Consider the following 15868-nt stretch of genomic DNA (forward strand, 5'->3'; position numbering starts at 1 on the left):
CTCTCATTACTTCTTTGAACTCTTCTACTTCTCTCTTGTCTGCTCCCAGTGTTCTAGTCTCCTTGCTCTTTTAAAAACCACCCATGCATGCTCCTGTCTAAAGTTACTTTTATCAACTGGCCACCCTATTTAAAATTGCATCCTGCTTCTATTTCAACCCAATAATTCATATTCACCTTTTCAGCTTTAATTATTTTCCCTTGGCACTTATCCTCAGTAAGCTGTAAATTTTATTTATCTTGTTTTCTTCTGTATCTTCCCATAAAACATAAGATCTATGAGGGTAAGGACTTGTGTGTGTGTTCTTTCCCTGTGAACAGTGCTTAGGACAGAGTAAATGTTAAAGTTTTTAAATGAAAGAGAGGGTCTATCTTATACAAGTAAGAATGCTGTTAAAATGACTTTCTTAAATAAAGCAACAGTAGTTACATTGGCTAAATCAAAGCTATCATGCATGATACAGGTGAAAGCAGCAATGATGTTTGTTATGGTTTAAAAATCAATGAAATCTATATATTATAATTTTGGATAAATAATGTGTTTTTTAATGTTTATTCTTCAGTTGTCCATACCTAGTCACTTTATTGGTATTATATGTGGAGTCTTGAAAACATTAAAACTTATTAAAATAAATTTTAATACTGTGTAAGTGAGATTAGCCACACTTATTTATTTTTATTCACAGAATACCAATTTTTGATCTCTCTAAATCTTTGATTTAATTTTTTTCATGCTTATAAAATTAATTTTATAAGTAAAGGCCAAATAGGTAGTATTTTTGCTTACTTTCCCACCAAAGGGTGTTTTCTTGTTTGATCAAAATGTGGGTATGTCCTTGAGAGTATATCATTATTTGAATATGATCTGCCATTTGTGGTAAAGTATTACACAGAGCATTCTCTGCCCACCACCATAATTTGAAAACAGGAAATTATGCTGCTATCACTGTCTTAAACTATATAAGTTCAAGCTGTATAGCATAATGACTTGACTTCACAAGCATCATGAAATTATTGTCACAATAAGGTTAGTGGACATCTATCATCTCATACAGATAAAAAATAAAAGAAAAAAAAATTTGATGAGAACTCTTAAGATTTACTCTCTTAATTTAATTAGTTCTCTTTTCTCTTTTGAGTAGCAGGAAATAAATATTAGGCTATGCCATATATGGAAATATAATGAAATGTCACTATATTATGTGAAAGCAACTTGCTTTCTTTGGTTTTACCTTTCTTATATGTAAAATGGAGTCCTACTTTCTTTTTATTATTCCCTTTTATTATTAGGCTGGACACAGTTGTAGTGAGGCTTAAGTAACATATTTATAGCACTTTGAAAATGATAAAACTATACACAAATGCAGTGGATCATTCTGGATTAATTGGGTCTTTAGTGTTTCTTCCAAGCAAGGCAACTGTGCGGAATGCAATTTTTGAATTAGGAAAAAGATTCTTATATATTTTACATAATTTAAATGCTTATTCCAAAGTATACTCTCTCCCCCCACCCCCCAAGTGCAATACCGGTTTGTCAGAATCCCCTGTGATTCTGATGGTCTGCGTAAGGGAAAGGATTATCTAGTGCTTGTTTAGCTTTAGAATTCCATCTCAAAAAAATCAGTCAGCAGAGATATCCATAGTTTGCAGCTCTTTTTTTAAACAGCGGTCATGTATGCTTTTTGTTGATAACTTCAGTATTTGATTCTGCTTGTGAAAGTGCTCTGTTTATTGCTTGATGTCATCATTTTGCTAACAAAGCAGCTCCCATTTCAGATACTTTAGGTGAATGGGTTTTCTGAAGAATATTCCCAGTTGTAAGGGAGGAGAATGTTGAAAGGAAAAATAGAAACGTTTTATTTTATGAGAGTAGATTAGAGTTATACTTGCTCTTACTGCTTACAGGTCAGTTGGAAGTAGTGATGATCTCCCTTATGTTACATAATAACTCAGGAGTGAAGGTAATCCTAAATACAAGAGGGCATGAGGCAGTTTAACACAAAATCTGGTGAGCTGAAGGTGAAAATAACACTTTTTCTCAAATTGGCTGCCAGGGGGACATTTACTAGTAGGACACAAACAACTATGTAGTACAACAATTTTTTTTGTAATACAGGAACAGTTTTCTTCTAGTTCTCAGACTTCAAATTGTTTTCTTTTATTTAAAACTATTTAAAACACAGAGAATCTTACAAAATTCCATGGGTTGCATTATCTCAGAGAAGTAGGCTTTTGTAGAGCATGTGTAACCCAGAGGAGAGCAAACCTCCAGCATTTCATTACTGTCCAGTGCTGACTGTTTGCTTTTGTGTATGTGTTTGTTTTGGTGACTAATTAGAGCAGATATCACTAAAGCCATAGAATTCCTATTAATGCAATCTATAATTTAATGCCTAAAAATTGAGCCACTATAAATAACTAGCTTATATGTAAAACAGAAGTCAAATCTATTTAAATACATTTTGATATTTCACAGCCATTACAATTATAACTTCCCAAACTCAGATGACTTCTTCCTCAACCCCTAATAAAATCTCTTTGGAACATTGTAGATTCTCTGTACAATACTTTACAAGTATGTACTTGGAATTTAATTCACTCAGGTTATTCACTCCTGGCCATCTCTGTGGAGAACCTCTTGATGGCACTGTGGCTGGTTGCAACAAAGGGATTTCTGTCTTTCTTTGTGTCATGTCAGTGATATGGCCCAGCTTCAGACTATTTCTCCTCTTGGGGCTACCCTGAGCCCTCAGTATCCCTTACCTTCCCAGATACCTCTGTGAGATTTGATAGAAGATGGTTCTCTCCCAGCCTGTGTTTCTCTTTGTCTCGTAGACCCCAAAGTGATATTGGGTGTGAAAACAGCTCCCATAGATTCTTCTCTAACTGGAATTAAGTTTGGCAGAATTCTATGATGACTCCAAAGATTCCTCCCCTCGGTGAACATGCTATACTATAATCCCCTCCCTTTGAAGGTGGAACCTGTGAATAGGATTCAGCAGTCATTCTCATGACTAGGTTATGTTATATGGCAAAGGTGAGGAGATTTTTGCAGAGGCAGTGGAAGTCCCAAATCGGTTAATTTTGAGTTATCAAGAGGGTGATTACTCTGAGTGGGCCTAACCTAATCAGATAAGACATTTAAGAAAGATCCTAGAAGTCAGTGATTTTCCTGTTGGCCTACAGTCCTCCATGAGTTCCATGGCTGCAAGGAACTGAATTTTAGAAACAAATTACGTGGTCTTAGAAGAGGACCCCAAGTCTCAGATGAGACCCCAAACTTGGCCAACACCTTGATCTCAATGTAAGGGACCCTAGGCAGATAACTCACTTAAACTATGTCGAACTTTTCACCTACAGAAACTGAGATAATGAATGGATGTTGTTTAATCTTCTAAATGTGTGGTAATCTGTTATGCATCAATAGAAAACAAATATATCCCTCTTCATTTATAGCACCTTAAAACCAATCAAAAGGGTCCTGCCTTCTTAATTTCCCTCTTCTCTCAATACTCCTTTTCAGGTACCTTCACAAAAAAATATGTTCCTTCTTTTGTTGCCCTCAGTTTTAAGGTAGTCTCAACCTGGCTCACTTTGCACTTACAGAAATGGAAACTGAGACTGCTTCAATCCAAGTAGGTAACAAGCTTATGTGTAGCGATGTCAACGGGTATGAAAGAAAGTGGTTGTCATAGATCCAGTACAGAAATGAGGACCTTATTTAAAACCAAGAGAGAAAGAGAGTTCACTAGTTATTCTGAACAGGATTTGTCCACAGTGCTAAATGCATGTCACTTATGCTGCCACTTACCATTCTTACACTCATGTCAGACATTGGTCATTTCTTCACCTTTTTTCCCCCAGTGAGCCTCAGTACAGACTCAGAATCTTTCTTAGAATATCAGTCCAATTATCTTCTAATTAGGAAAGCAAGAGGAATAAAATTTATATTAAAGATTTCACATGTCTGTTAGTAAAGGAAGAGTAGTCATTAATGTCATGCATTTGTTTTCTCTCCTCCCCAAACATCTGTGGAACACCTAGTACCTAGATGTGATATTGACATATTAGGCACCGACAGTACCACAATGAATAAGATATCCTGGATAATTCTGTCCTGAAGGATGCATGGTATTTTATTTGGCTCAAATATGAATTACTTAGTACTCAGATATGTTTTATTTTACAGAGTGTGAAAAATTCCCAACTGACATTTTTTTTTTCTGCTTAGAATGTGAATTAATAGGAGTCCTTGAGGAATTATTCCCGGATTCCATAGAGTAACTTTACATTATCCCTAGTAAATCATTTGAAAGGGAAACTTAAGCTGTTTGAAATCAGATGGGGTTTCAAATTCAGGGCTCTGAGAGGTTATATCACGGATCAAACTTAGAGGGCATATATCTTTAGGATAGGTCTCTGGTCTTGTCTCTAAAAATAAATGGAACCTATTGAAATACCACTAAGTAACATTTTATTTTAAATTGACAGATTTAATCAAAAAGAGGTGAGGTAACCTTGCTGATTTCAAACAGCCTTGTCAGAAATGGAATTGGGATATCTCTGTGTTCTAGGCTCTGTAGAAGAGAGAAAATTAAATAGGGCATCTCATTTGATAAATTTAAATTTAGCAGCTTTTTAAAAAGGCCTCAACAATAGTAATCAAAGCTCAAGATCATACTGACAAGCCTGAAGTACAAACAAGCAAGAGAAGAAATGGCACAGCTAAAGGAAAGTCTTTGGCATGGGAGAAAGAAGTGATGCAAGTTGATGGAAAGCATGCAGGGACACACAACAGTAGAAACTGTGGTTCAGAATGTCATGTCCTCTGCCCTTTTGGCATTTTGGGCCCCATCATTCTTAGCTGTGGGGAGCTACCTGTACATTGAAGATGTTTAGCAGCATCCCTACACTCTACCCACCAGATAAAAATGTCATCCCCCACTCCAAGATGTGACAGCTATAAATATATCCAGACATTCCCAAATGTCCCCTGGGGGCAAAATGACCACTGTTGAGAACCAGTGCTCTAGTTGTATGATGTAGTTAACTAAGGTGGAAGTCAGTGTTGCAGGAGACAGCACTTTTGAGTAAGACATTTTATGATTAACTATTTTTGGAAATATTAATTCCTTCATCCAATGAATATTTGTTAAATGCATACTGTGTGCCAGGAGCTGTTTTAAGTGATTGGAACTCATCAGTCAGCAAAAGAGACAAAAATCCCTGCTTTCAATGTAACTAATATTAAATCTCACAGAGAGGTGAGAGGTACTAAGGGAAAAAAAAAAAAGCAGGGTGAGGAGGATCAGGGGTATTAGAGCAGTGGGGGAGGAAGTTTTCAGTTTTAAATATGGAAATGGTTGGAATATAAGGCTGTTAGATTAAAAAAAACTTGAGGGAAAGAACTTATCATTTTTCTCCATTTTTTTCCCACAGAGCTAATAGAGTGGACAGTACATGGTACTTATACATGTTTACTTATTCATTAAGCAGTTATTTATTGAATAGCTGTTGATTTTCTAGGCACTGAGCTGAGGAGATGATGATAAGCAAAGTAGACATGGTTTCTCCCCTCCTTGCCCATATATGAGAGAGATATCTCAGTGAAAACAGTCACAAAGTAAGATATAAAACTGCAGCTTGGATATTTCTATGAAGAAAAGGCACATGGAGTTATGAGATATAAATCCAATGGACTTGACCTGGTGTGTGTGTAAGTAAAAATTTCCATGAAGAAATGATATTTTAGATGAGTTAAGTGTGCACTGAGGAAAGAGTTGCAGACAAAAGCTGTAAGCAGAAAGAAAAGCATATACAAATAATCGGTGGTAATTGGAGCTCAGAGAGTTAAGTGGAGGGGATCATGGAGTAATATGAGAAATGAGAGGTAAACTTCAGCTACATCGTGGAGACCATATTGTAAATTTACCTCTCTATGTTAAGAGCAGTGAAAAGCCAATGACGTGGTTTAAGTGGGGATGAGGAGGTCACATGATTAGGTTTGCATATTGAAAATAGAAAATCTAACTGCAGGGAAATAACTAGTTTGAGGGGGATGAGATGGGATGGAGTGTGAATAAAAAAGGCATTTAGGCAGCACGAAGGATGAGAACTGTTTGGTTAGCGAGTTGCAATTGGGCTTGGGAGAAATAGATGGATTCTAAAGATGTTTAGAAGGCAAAATCAATAGGCCTTGGTGATCAACTGGATATGATGCTAAGGGGAGCAAGAATAACTCTTAGTCAAAAACTACAAATATTGATATTTTGGTGATTCTATTGTAAAGTACCAGATTTGGAGAAGTAGTTGGTGAGTTGAGTTTCAGACCCATTCATCTTAAGGTGTTTTTGAGACATCTAGAAGAAATGGTTAGAAAGTGCTATATAGGATGTATGAGACTAAAACTCAAAGATAGGTGTTTTTTTAAATTGAATTCAAAAATTGATAAAATAGGTGATAAAAATAGTAATATTAGTTCCAGTAGTCTCATTTAAGAAGTGGTTAAACAGTCCTATTAGGAGGATGGCCAGAGGATCTATCTCACTTCACCTGGGGTGATGTTTATCTCAGACACAAACTAGACCACTGGTCTTATGGCAGTGTTAGTACCAACAGCATTACAGTTTGCTTACATGTGGTCTGCAGTAGCTTTTGTTAAGGCCAGTGGTAGAAGAGAACCCAGAAGCTGCAGCCTAAACCCACAGTCAGCCTTTGTTGTAGGCACTAAGACCATGAAGGCAGAACCAGTCTTTTTTTTCCTCAAGCCACAAATAAATTAATTAACTGACATTTATCATATTTTTAATATCAGTTGAAAACCAAATATATATATATGTTTTTATATATTTAGTGTTTAGTTTTGAACATTTCCTAGAATTCTGTGTAGTATGTATTCCATGAGGGTTAATAATATTCATTACACTGTAGGTAGCATACACATACTGTACCGTTTCACTGTTTTTATTTTTTATTACACTGTTAAATATCTATTTAGTCCTGTCCCTTGATCAGAATGTGAAAGATTGTTGGAATTTGATAGGCTTCCCAAAATAATGGAAATCATACCAAGGTTCATAGGGAAATGGTTTCACATGTGGAGAAAGTAAGGAAGGAAACCATTTTTTTAAAAAATTTCTTTTTATTTTAAAGATTTTTTTTGATGTGAACCATTTTTAAAGTCTTTACTGAGTTTATTACAGTACTGATTCTGTTTTATGTTTAGGGTTTTTTTTGGCTGTGAGGCATGTGGGATCTTAGCTCCCTGACCAGGGATCAAACCCACACCCCCTGCATTGGAAGGTGAAGTCTTCACCACTGGAAGGCCAGGGAAGTCCCAGGAAGGAAAGCATTTTAAAATAGTTCCCAGGAAGTGGTGAGAGAGGAAAAATTTTATGAAAATACATGTGATTATCCCCCCCCCACACAACTAGGAATAACAACACAGAGTTACTTACATGACTTTTAAAACAATACTTACAAAGGCATGACAACCTCATGATGATTTGAATGGGGAAAAACCAAGTTTGAAATACGATGTCAGAGCCTAATGTGTCAGAGAGTACTGAAATATCCATACTTCCTTACAGTGAAGTGTGTGAATTAAGGAAAACTCTGAGTCAGGAAACAAGTTGAATTGTTATGTCACTGACAACTTTGACCTCCATACCTGTCTACATAAGCAATAACTTTATTTTTTACATTTTTAATTGTAGTCATTCTTTTGAAATTCAGTCTATATGCTGTATCAACTGTAGCCTTATAATCTAATTTAGCTACTCTGTAATTACAAAAGGTATTCAATAGGGTGCAAAAGGTTGTCCCATGACAGGCATGCTTTAACGTTTAATGCTTAACTTTTCCTTGCTCAGTTTTTAATGATTTGTAATAATAATTTATGTAGCTCTTTTTTTTACAATTTTTGAAAAGAACTTAATGGCATAGTTTTTTTCTTGAAGGCTTAAGTTAGAAAATACATTTTATTTAATTCTATGAATTCAAACCAACCCTAAACCAATTTCCAATGGATGTTAAATGAATCTTACAAATTCGATTCAAATATCCTCTAGACACAATGAAGTTGAAAAGGAAAAAGAGAAGAGCTTTGCCTTACCATGAAACCAACTGTTAATTAAAGTTGGTTTCCCTGTTAAATTCCCTTTAATTCTATCTTACTCTATCTTTCCACACATAATTTTACAAATATTTGACAGATAGTGTGAGAATTGAAAAATGGAGTAAGTCAGTGGTATGGAAGAGAATGCTAAGAATGGCTTAGGTATAAATGGGGAGTTGGAATATGAAAATGTTGCCATTTATAAATCCTTAGGGAAATAATGGACTATTCTAGAGATAAATGAAGACGAGATAATTGGCTATTTGGGAAAAAATGCAGTTCTGCCTTAAACTCAACAGAATAAATTAGAAGTTGATTAGAAATCTAAACTTAATACTGTAAAAGGAGACAATTATCTCTGGAAGTACACTACACAGAACTGATAAATGTGTTTCCCTCTAGGGAAGGGAACTGCAAGACTGTCGGTCAGGCTGTCAGGGAACTCAATTGCCATTTATAGCTTTTTGCATGGTTTAAATTATTTACCATTATTTGTATGTTAAAACAATAAAATAAACACACTCTCAGCAGTGCCACTTTGGGAATTTAATCCTGTAGAAATAAGACGAACATAAACAACATGATGTTACACAAATACTAGAAGAAATTTTATACCTGTGGAAATAGATAGGATTTCCTAAGCATGCTGTTAATCTCAGAAACGATAAAATAATAGTCATATTTGACTTAATTAAAAAATTAGAGTTTTTTCTTCTTTTTCTTTAAGTTGAAAAACATCATGAGCAAAGTTAAAAGAAAAGCAACTCACTGGGAGAAGATCTTTCCAACTTAAGTAGAGTTCCTTTGCCTTATTACTTACTAGCGAACATTGAAGAATTTAGGGAGTTGCTTGACACCCATAGTCTGGAAAGGCCGTGTATTCAGGACATCGCACACATAGCATCAGGAGTTTGTGGCATTCTTTCTAAGGTGTTAGTAGCAATGGAGCTTGTCCCTAACTGCCTCCAGGCTCCATATTTCTTCACTCCAAAGTCAGTCTCCTATGAGAGAGAATGTGATTGGCTTAGCTTAAAATTGTATCTCCCTCTATCAGTGCTGCCCAAGAAAACTTTCTGTGAGGATCCAATATGCTAATCATTAACCTTACCTGAATACTGAGCACATGCAACATGGCAAGTATAACTGAAAAGAAGAATTTAAAATTTTATATAACTGCATTAATTTAAATTTAAGTACCCATATGTGACTATTGGCATAGTGAATACTGACTCTATAAGCAGGAAGGTACTGGTGTAGGGTTTTGTCGAAAATCTACACCACTATCCTCCTGCCTACAGATATAAGATAGATAAGGCCATTCAGGAAATTCTAAAAAATGGGAAGTTGCTGTGAGCTTGGTCTGTGTATAAATTTATTTGTACTGGTATGGGGTGCTAAAAATAATTACTGCTTATTGACCAATACCCTGTGCCAAGCACTCAAATAAATTTTATGTGGATTAATTAATCCTGAAAACAACTAGGAGGTAAGAAGTATTATAATTTTATTATAAAACTGAGGCTTTGCGAACCTTAATCACTGACTCAAGTTAATATAGCTACTAAGAGATAGTCATTATTTCTTTTTTTTTTTAACATCTTTATTGGAGTATAATTGCTTTACAGTGGTGTGTTAGTTTCTGCTTTATAACAAAGTGAATCAGTTATACACATACATATGTTCCCATATCTCTTCCCTCTTGCATCTCCCTCCCTCCCACCCTACCTATCCCACCCCTCTAGGTGGTCACAAACCACATAGCTGATCTCCCTGTGCTATGCGGCTGCTTCCCACTAGCTATCTGTTTTACATTTGGTAGTGTATATATGTCCATGCCACTCTCTCACTTTGTCACAGCTTACCCTTCCCCCTCTCCATATCCTCAAGTCCATGCTCTAGTAGGTCTGTGTCTTTATTCCCATCTTACCCCTAGGTTCTTCATGACCTTTTTTTTTTTTTCTTAGATTCCATATATATGTGTTAGCATACAGTATTTGTTTTTCTCTTTCTGACTTACTTCACTCTGTATGACAGACTCTGGGTACATCCACCTCACTACAGATAACTCAATTTCATTTCTTTTTATGGCTGAGTAATATTCCATTGTATATATGTGCCACATCTTCTTTATCCATACATCTGTTGATGGAAACTTAGGTTGCTTCCATGTCCTGGCTATTGTAAATAGAGCTGCAGTGAACATTTTGGTACATGACTCTTTTTGAATTATGGTTTTCTCAGGGTATATGCCCAGTAGTGGGATTGCTGGGTCATATGGTAGTTGTATTTTTAGTTTTTTAAGAAACCTCCATACTGTTCTCCATAGTGATATATCAATTTACATTCCCACCAACACTGCAAGAGGGTTCCCTTTTCTCCACACCCTATCCAGCATTTATTGTTTCTAGATTTTTTGATGATGGCCATTCGGACTGGTGTGAGATGATATCTCATTGTAGTTTTGATTTGCATTTCTCTAATGATTAATGATGTTGAGCATTCTTTCATGTGTTTGTTGGCAATCTGTATATCTTCTTTGTAGAAATGTCTATTTTGGTCTTCTGCCCATTTTTGGATTGGCTTGTTTGTTTTTTTGTTATTGAGCTACATGAGCTGCTTATACATTTTGGAGATTAATCCTTTGTCAGTTGCATCGTTTGCAAATATTTTCTCCCATTCTGAGGGTTGTCTTTTGGTCTTCTTTATGGTTTCCTTTGCTGTGCAAAAGATTTTAAGTTTCATTAGGTCCCATTTGTTTATTTTTGTTTTTATTTCCATTTCTCTAGGAGGTGGGTCCAAAAGGATCTTGCTATGATTTATGTCATAGAGTGTTCTGCCTATGTTTTCCTCTAAGAGTTTGATAGTGTCTGGCCTTACATTTAGGTCTTTAATCCATTTTGAGTTTATTTTTGTGTATGGTGTTAGGGAGTGTTCTAATTTCATTCTTTTACATGTAGCTGTCCAGTTTTCCCAGCACCACTTATTGAAGAGGCTGTCTTTTCTCCACTGTATATTCTTGCCTCCTTTATCAAAGATAAGGTGACCATATGTGTGTGGGTTTATCTTTGGGCTTTCTATCCTGTTCCATTGATCTGTATTTCTGTTTTTGTGCCAGTACCATACTGTCTTGATTACTGTAGTATTTGTAGTATAGTTTGAAGTCAGGGAGCCTGATTCCTCCAGCTCCATTTTTCGTTCTCAAGATTGCTTTGGCTATTAGGGGTCTTTTGTGTTTCCATACAAATTGTGAAATTTTTTGTTCTAGTTCTGTGAAAAATGCCAGTGGTAGTTTGATAGGGATTGCATTGAATCTGTAGATTGCTTTGGGTAGTAGAGTCATTTTCACAATGTTGGTTCTTCCAATCTAAGAACATGGTATATCTCTCCATCTATTTGTATCATCTTTAATTTCTTTCATCAGTGTCTTATAATTTTCTGCATACAGGTCTTTTGTCACCTTAGGTAGGTTTATTCCTAGATACTTTATTCTTTTCATTGCAATGGTAAATGGGAGTGTTTTTTAATTTCACTTTCAGATTTTTCATCACTAGTGTATAAGAATGCCAGAGATTTCTGTGCAGTAATTTTGTATCCTGCTGCTATACCAAATTCATTGATTAGCTCTAGTAGTTTCCGGGTAACATCTTTATGATTCTCTATGTAGAGTATCATGTCATCTGCAAACAGTGACAGCTTTACTTCTTCTTTTCCGATTTGGATTCCTTTTATTTCTTTTTCTTCTCTGATTGCTGTGGTTAAAACTTCCAAAACTGGTTGAATAAGAGTGGTGAGAGTGGGCAACCTTGTCTTGTTCCTGATGTTAGTGGGAATGGTTTCAGTTTTTCACCATTGAGGACGATGTTGGCTGTGGGTTTGTCATATATGGCCATTATTATGTTGAGGAAAGTTCCCTCTATGCCTACATTCTGCAGGGTTTTCATAAATGGGTGTTGAATTTTGTCGAAAGCTTTCTCTGCATCTATTGAGATGATCATATGGTTTTTCTCCTTCAGTTTGTTAATATGGTGTATCACGTTGATTGATTTGCATATATTGAAGAATCCTTGCATTCCTGGAATAAACCCCACTTGATCATGATGTATGATCCTTTAAATGTGCTGTTGGATTCTGTTTGCTAGTATTTTGTTGAAGGTTTTTGCATGTATGTTCATCAGTGATATTGGCTTGTAGTTTTCTTTCTTTGTGATATCTTTGTCTGGTTTTGGTATCAAGGTGATGGTGGCCTCGTAGAATGAGTTTGGGAGTGCTCCTCCCTCTGCTATATTTTGGAAGAGTTTGAGAAGGATAGGTGTTAGCTCTTCTCTAAGTGTTTGATAGAATTCGCCTGTGAAGCCATCTGGTCCTGGGCTTTTGTTTGTTGGAAGATTTTTTTATTTTTATTTTTTTTTTTGCGGTACACGGGCCTCTCACTGTTGTGTCCTCTCCTGTTGCGGAGCACAGACTGGATGCGCAGGCTCAGTGGCCATGGCTCACGGGCTTAGCTGCTCCGCGGCATGTGGGATCTTCCTGGACTGGGGCACGAACCCGTGTCCCCTGCATTGGCAGGAGGACTCTCAACCACTGTGCCACCAGGGAAGCCCGTGTTGGAAGATTTTTAATCACAGTTTCAATTTCAGTGCTTGTGCTTGGTCTTTTCATATTTTCTCTTTCTTCCTGGTTCAGTCTCAGCAGGTTGTGAATTTCTAAGAATTTGTCCATTTCTTCCAGGTTGTCCATTTTATTGGCATGGAGTTGCTTGTAGTAATCTCTCATGATCCTTTGTATTTCTGCAGTGTCACTTGTTACTTCTCCTTTTTCATTTCTAATTATATTGATTTGAATCTTCTCCCTATTTTTCTTGATGAGTCTGGCTAATGATTTATCAATTTTGTTTATCTTCTCAGAGAACCAGCTTTTAGTTTTATTGATCTTTGCTATCGTTTCCTTCATTTCTTTTTCATTTATTTCTGATCTGATCTTTATGATTTCTTTCCTTCTGCTAACTTTGGGGTTTTTTTGTTTTTCTTTCTCTCATTGCTTTAGGTGCAAGGTTAGATTGTTTATTCGAGATGTTTCCTGTTTCTTAAGTTAGGATTGTATTGCTCTAAACTTCCCTCTTAGAACTGCTTTTGTTGTATCCCATAGGTTTTGGTTCGTCGTGTCTCCATTGTCCTTTGTTTCATGGTATTTTTTGATTTCCCCTTTGATTTCTTCAGTGATCACTTCGTTATTAAGTAGTGTATTGTTTAGCCTCCATGTGTTTGTAATTTTTACAGATATTTTTCTGTAATTGATATCTAGTCTCATAGCATTGTGGTTGGAAAAGATACTTGATATGATTTCAATTTTCTTAAATTTACCAAGGCTAGATTTGTGACCCAAGATATGATCTATCCTGGAGAGTGTTCCATGAGTACTTGAGAAGAATGTGTACTCTGTTGTTTTTAGATGGAATGTCCTATAAATATCAATTAAGTCCATCTTGTTTAATGTATATCATTTAGAGTTTATGTTTCCTTACTTATTTCCATTTTGGATGATCTGTCCACTGGTGAAACTGGTGTGTTAAAGTCCCCTCCTATGAATGTGTTACTGTCGATTTCCCCTTTTATGGCTGTTAGCATTTGCCTTATGTATTGAGATGCATAAATATTTATGATTGTTTTATATTCTTCTTGGATCGATCCCTTGATCATTATGTAGTGTCCTTCTTTGTCTCTTGTAATAGTCTTTATTTCAAAGTCTATTTTGTCTGATATGAGAATTGCTACTCCAGCTTTCTTCTGATTTCCGTTTGCATGGAATATCTTTTTCCATCCCCTCACTTTCAATCTGTATGTGTCCCTAGGTCTGAAGTGGGTCTCTTGTAGACAGCATATATATGGGTCTTATTTCTGTATCCATTCAGCCAGTCTGTGTCTTTTGGAGGGAGCATTTAATCCATTTACATTTAAGGTAATTATTGATATGTATGTTCCTATCACCATTTTCTTAATTGTTTTGGGTTTGTTATTGTAGGTCTTTTTCTTCACTTGTGTTTCTTGCCTAGAGAAGTTCCTTTAGCATTTGTTGTAAAGATAGTTTGGTGGTACTGAACTCTGTCAGCTTTTGCTTGTCTGTAAAGGTTTTAATTTCTCCTTCTAATCTGAATGAGATCCTTGCTGGGTTGAGTAATCTTGGTTGTAGGTTTTTCTCCTTCATCACTTTAAATATGTCCTGCCAGTCCCTTCTGGCTTGCAGAGTTTTTGCTGAAAGATCAGCTTTTAACCTTATGGGGATTCCCTTGTGTGTTATTTGTTGTTTTTGCCTTGTTGCTTTTAATATGTTTTCTTTGTATTTAATTTTTGACAGTTTGATTAATATGTGTCTTGGCGTGTTTCTCCTTGGATTTATCCTGTATGGGACTCTCTGTGCTTCCTGGACTTGATTAACTATTTCCTCTTCCATATTAGGGAAGTCGTCAACTATAATCTCTTCAAATATTTTCTCAGTCCCTTTCTTTTTCTCTTCTTCTTCTGGGACCCCTATAATTCGAATGTTGGTGTGTTTAACGTTGTCCCAGGGGTCTCTGAGACTCTCCTCAGTTCTTTTCATTCTTTTTTCTTTATTCTGCTCTGCAGTAGTTATTTCCACTATTTTAGCTTCCAGGTTACTCATCCGTTCTTTTGCCTCAGTTATTCTGATACTGATCTGCTTTAGAGTATTTTTAATTTCATTTATTGTATTGTTCATCATTGCTTGTTTCCTCTGTAGTTCTTTTAGGTCCTTGTTAAATGTTTCTTGCATTTTCTGTATTCTATTTCCAAAATTTTGGATCATCTTTACTATCATTATTCTGAATTCTTTTTCAGGTAGACTGCCTATTTCCTCTTCATTTGTTAGGTCTGGTGGGTTTTTACCTTGCTCCTTCATCTGCTGTGTGTTTTTCTGTCTTTTCATTTTTCTTATCTTACTGTGTTTGGGGTCTCCTTTTCGCAGGCTGCAGGTTTGTAGTTCCCGTTGTTTTTGGTGTCTGTCTCCAGTGGCTAAGCTTGGTTCTGTGGGTTGTGTAGGCTTCCTGGTGGAGGGGACTAGTGCCTGTGTTCTGGTGGATGAGGCTGGATCTTGTCTTTCTGGTGGGCAGGTCCACGTCTGGTGGTGTGTTTTGGGGTGTCTGTGTCCTTATTATGATTTTAGGCAGCCTCTCTGCTAATGGGTGGGGTTGTGTTCCTGTCTTACTTGTTGTTTGGCATAGGGTGTCCAGCACTGTAGCTTGCTGGTCGTTGAGTGAAGCTGGGTGTTGGTGTTGAGATGGAGATCTCTGGGAGATTTTTGCCATTTTATATTAAGTGGAGCTGGGAGGTCTCTTGTGGACCAGTGTCCTGAAGTTGGCTCTCCCACCTGCGTGGCAGAGCCCTGACACCTGGCTGGAGCACCAAGAGACTGTGCTGCACACGGCCAGAATAAAAGGGAGAAAAAATAGAAAGAAAGGAAGAAGATAAAATAAAATAAAGTAAGATAAAATAAAATAAAGTTATTAAAATAAAAAATAATTATTAAGAAAAAAAGTTTTCAAAAGTAAAGAAAAACAAACAAAAAAATAGACGGACAGAACTCTAGGACAAATGGTGAAAGCAAAGCTATACAGACAAAATCTCACACAGAAGCATACACATACACACTCATAAAAAGAGGAAAAGGGGAAAAAATAATCTATCTTGCTCCCAAAGTCCACCTCCGCAATTTGCGATGATTCGTTGTCTATTCATGTATT

This window comes from Mesoplodon bidens (assembly GCF_964165515.1).
Source record: "Mesoplodon bidens genome assembly, chromosome: 11".
NCBI classification, from domain to species: domain Eukaryota; kingdom Metazoa; phylum Chordata; class Mammalia; order Artiodactyla; family Ziphiidae; genus Mesoplodon; species Mesoplodon bidens.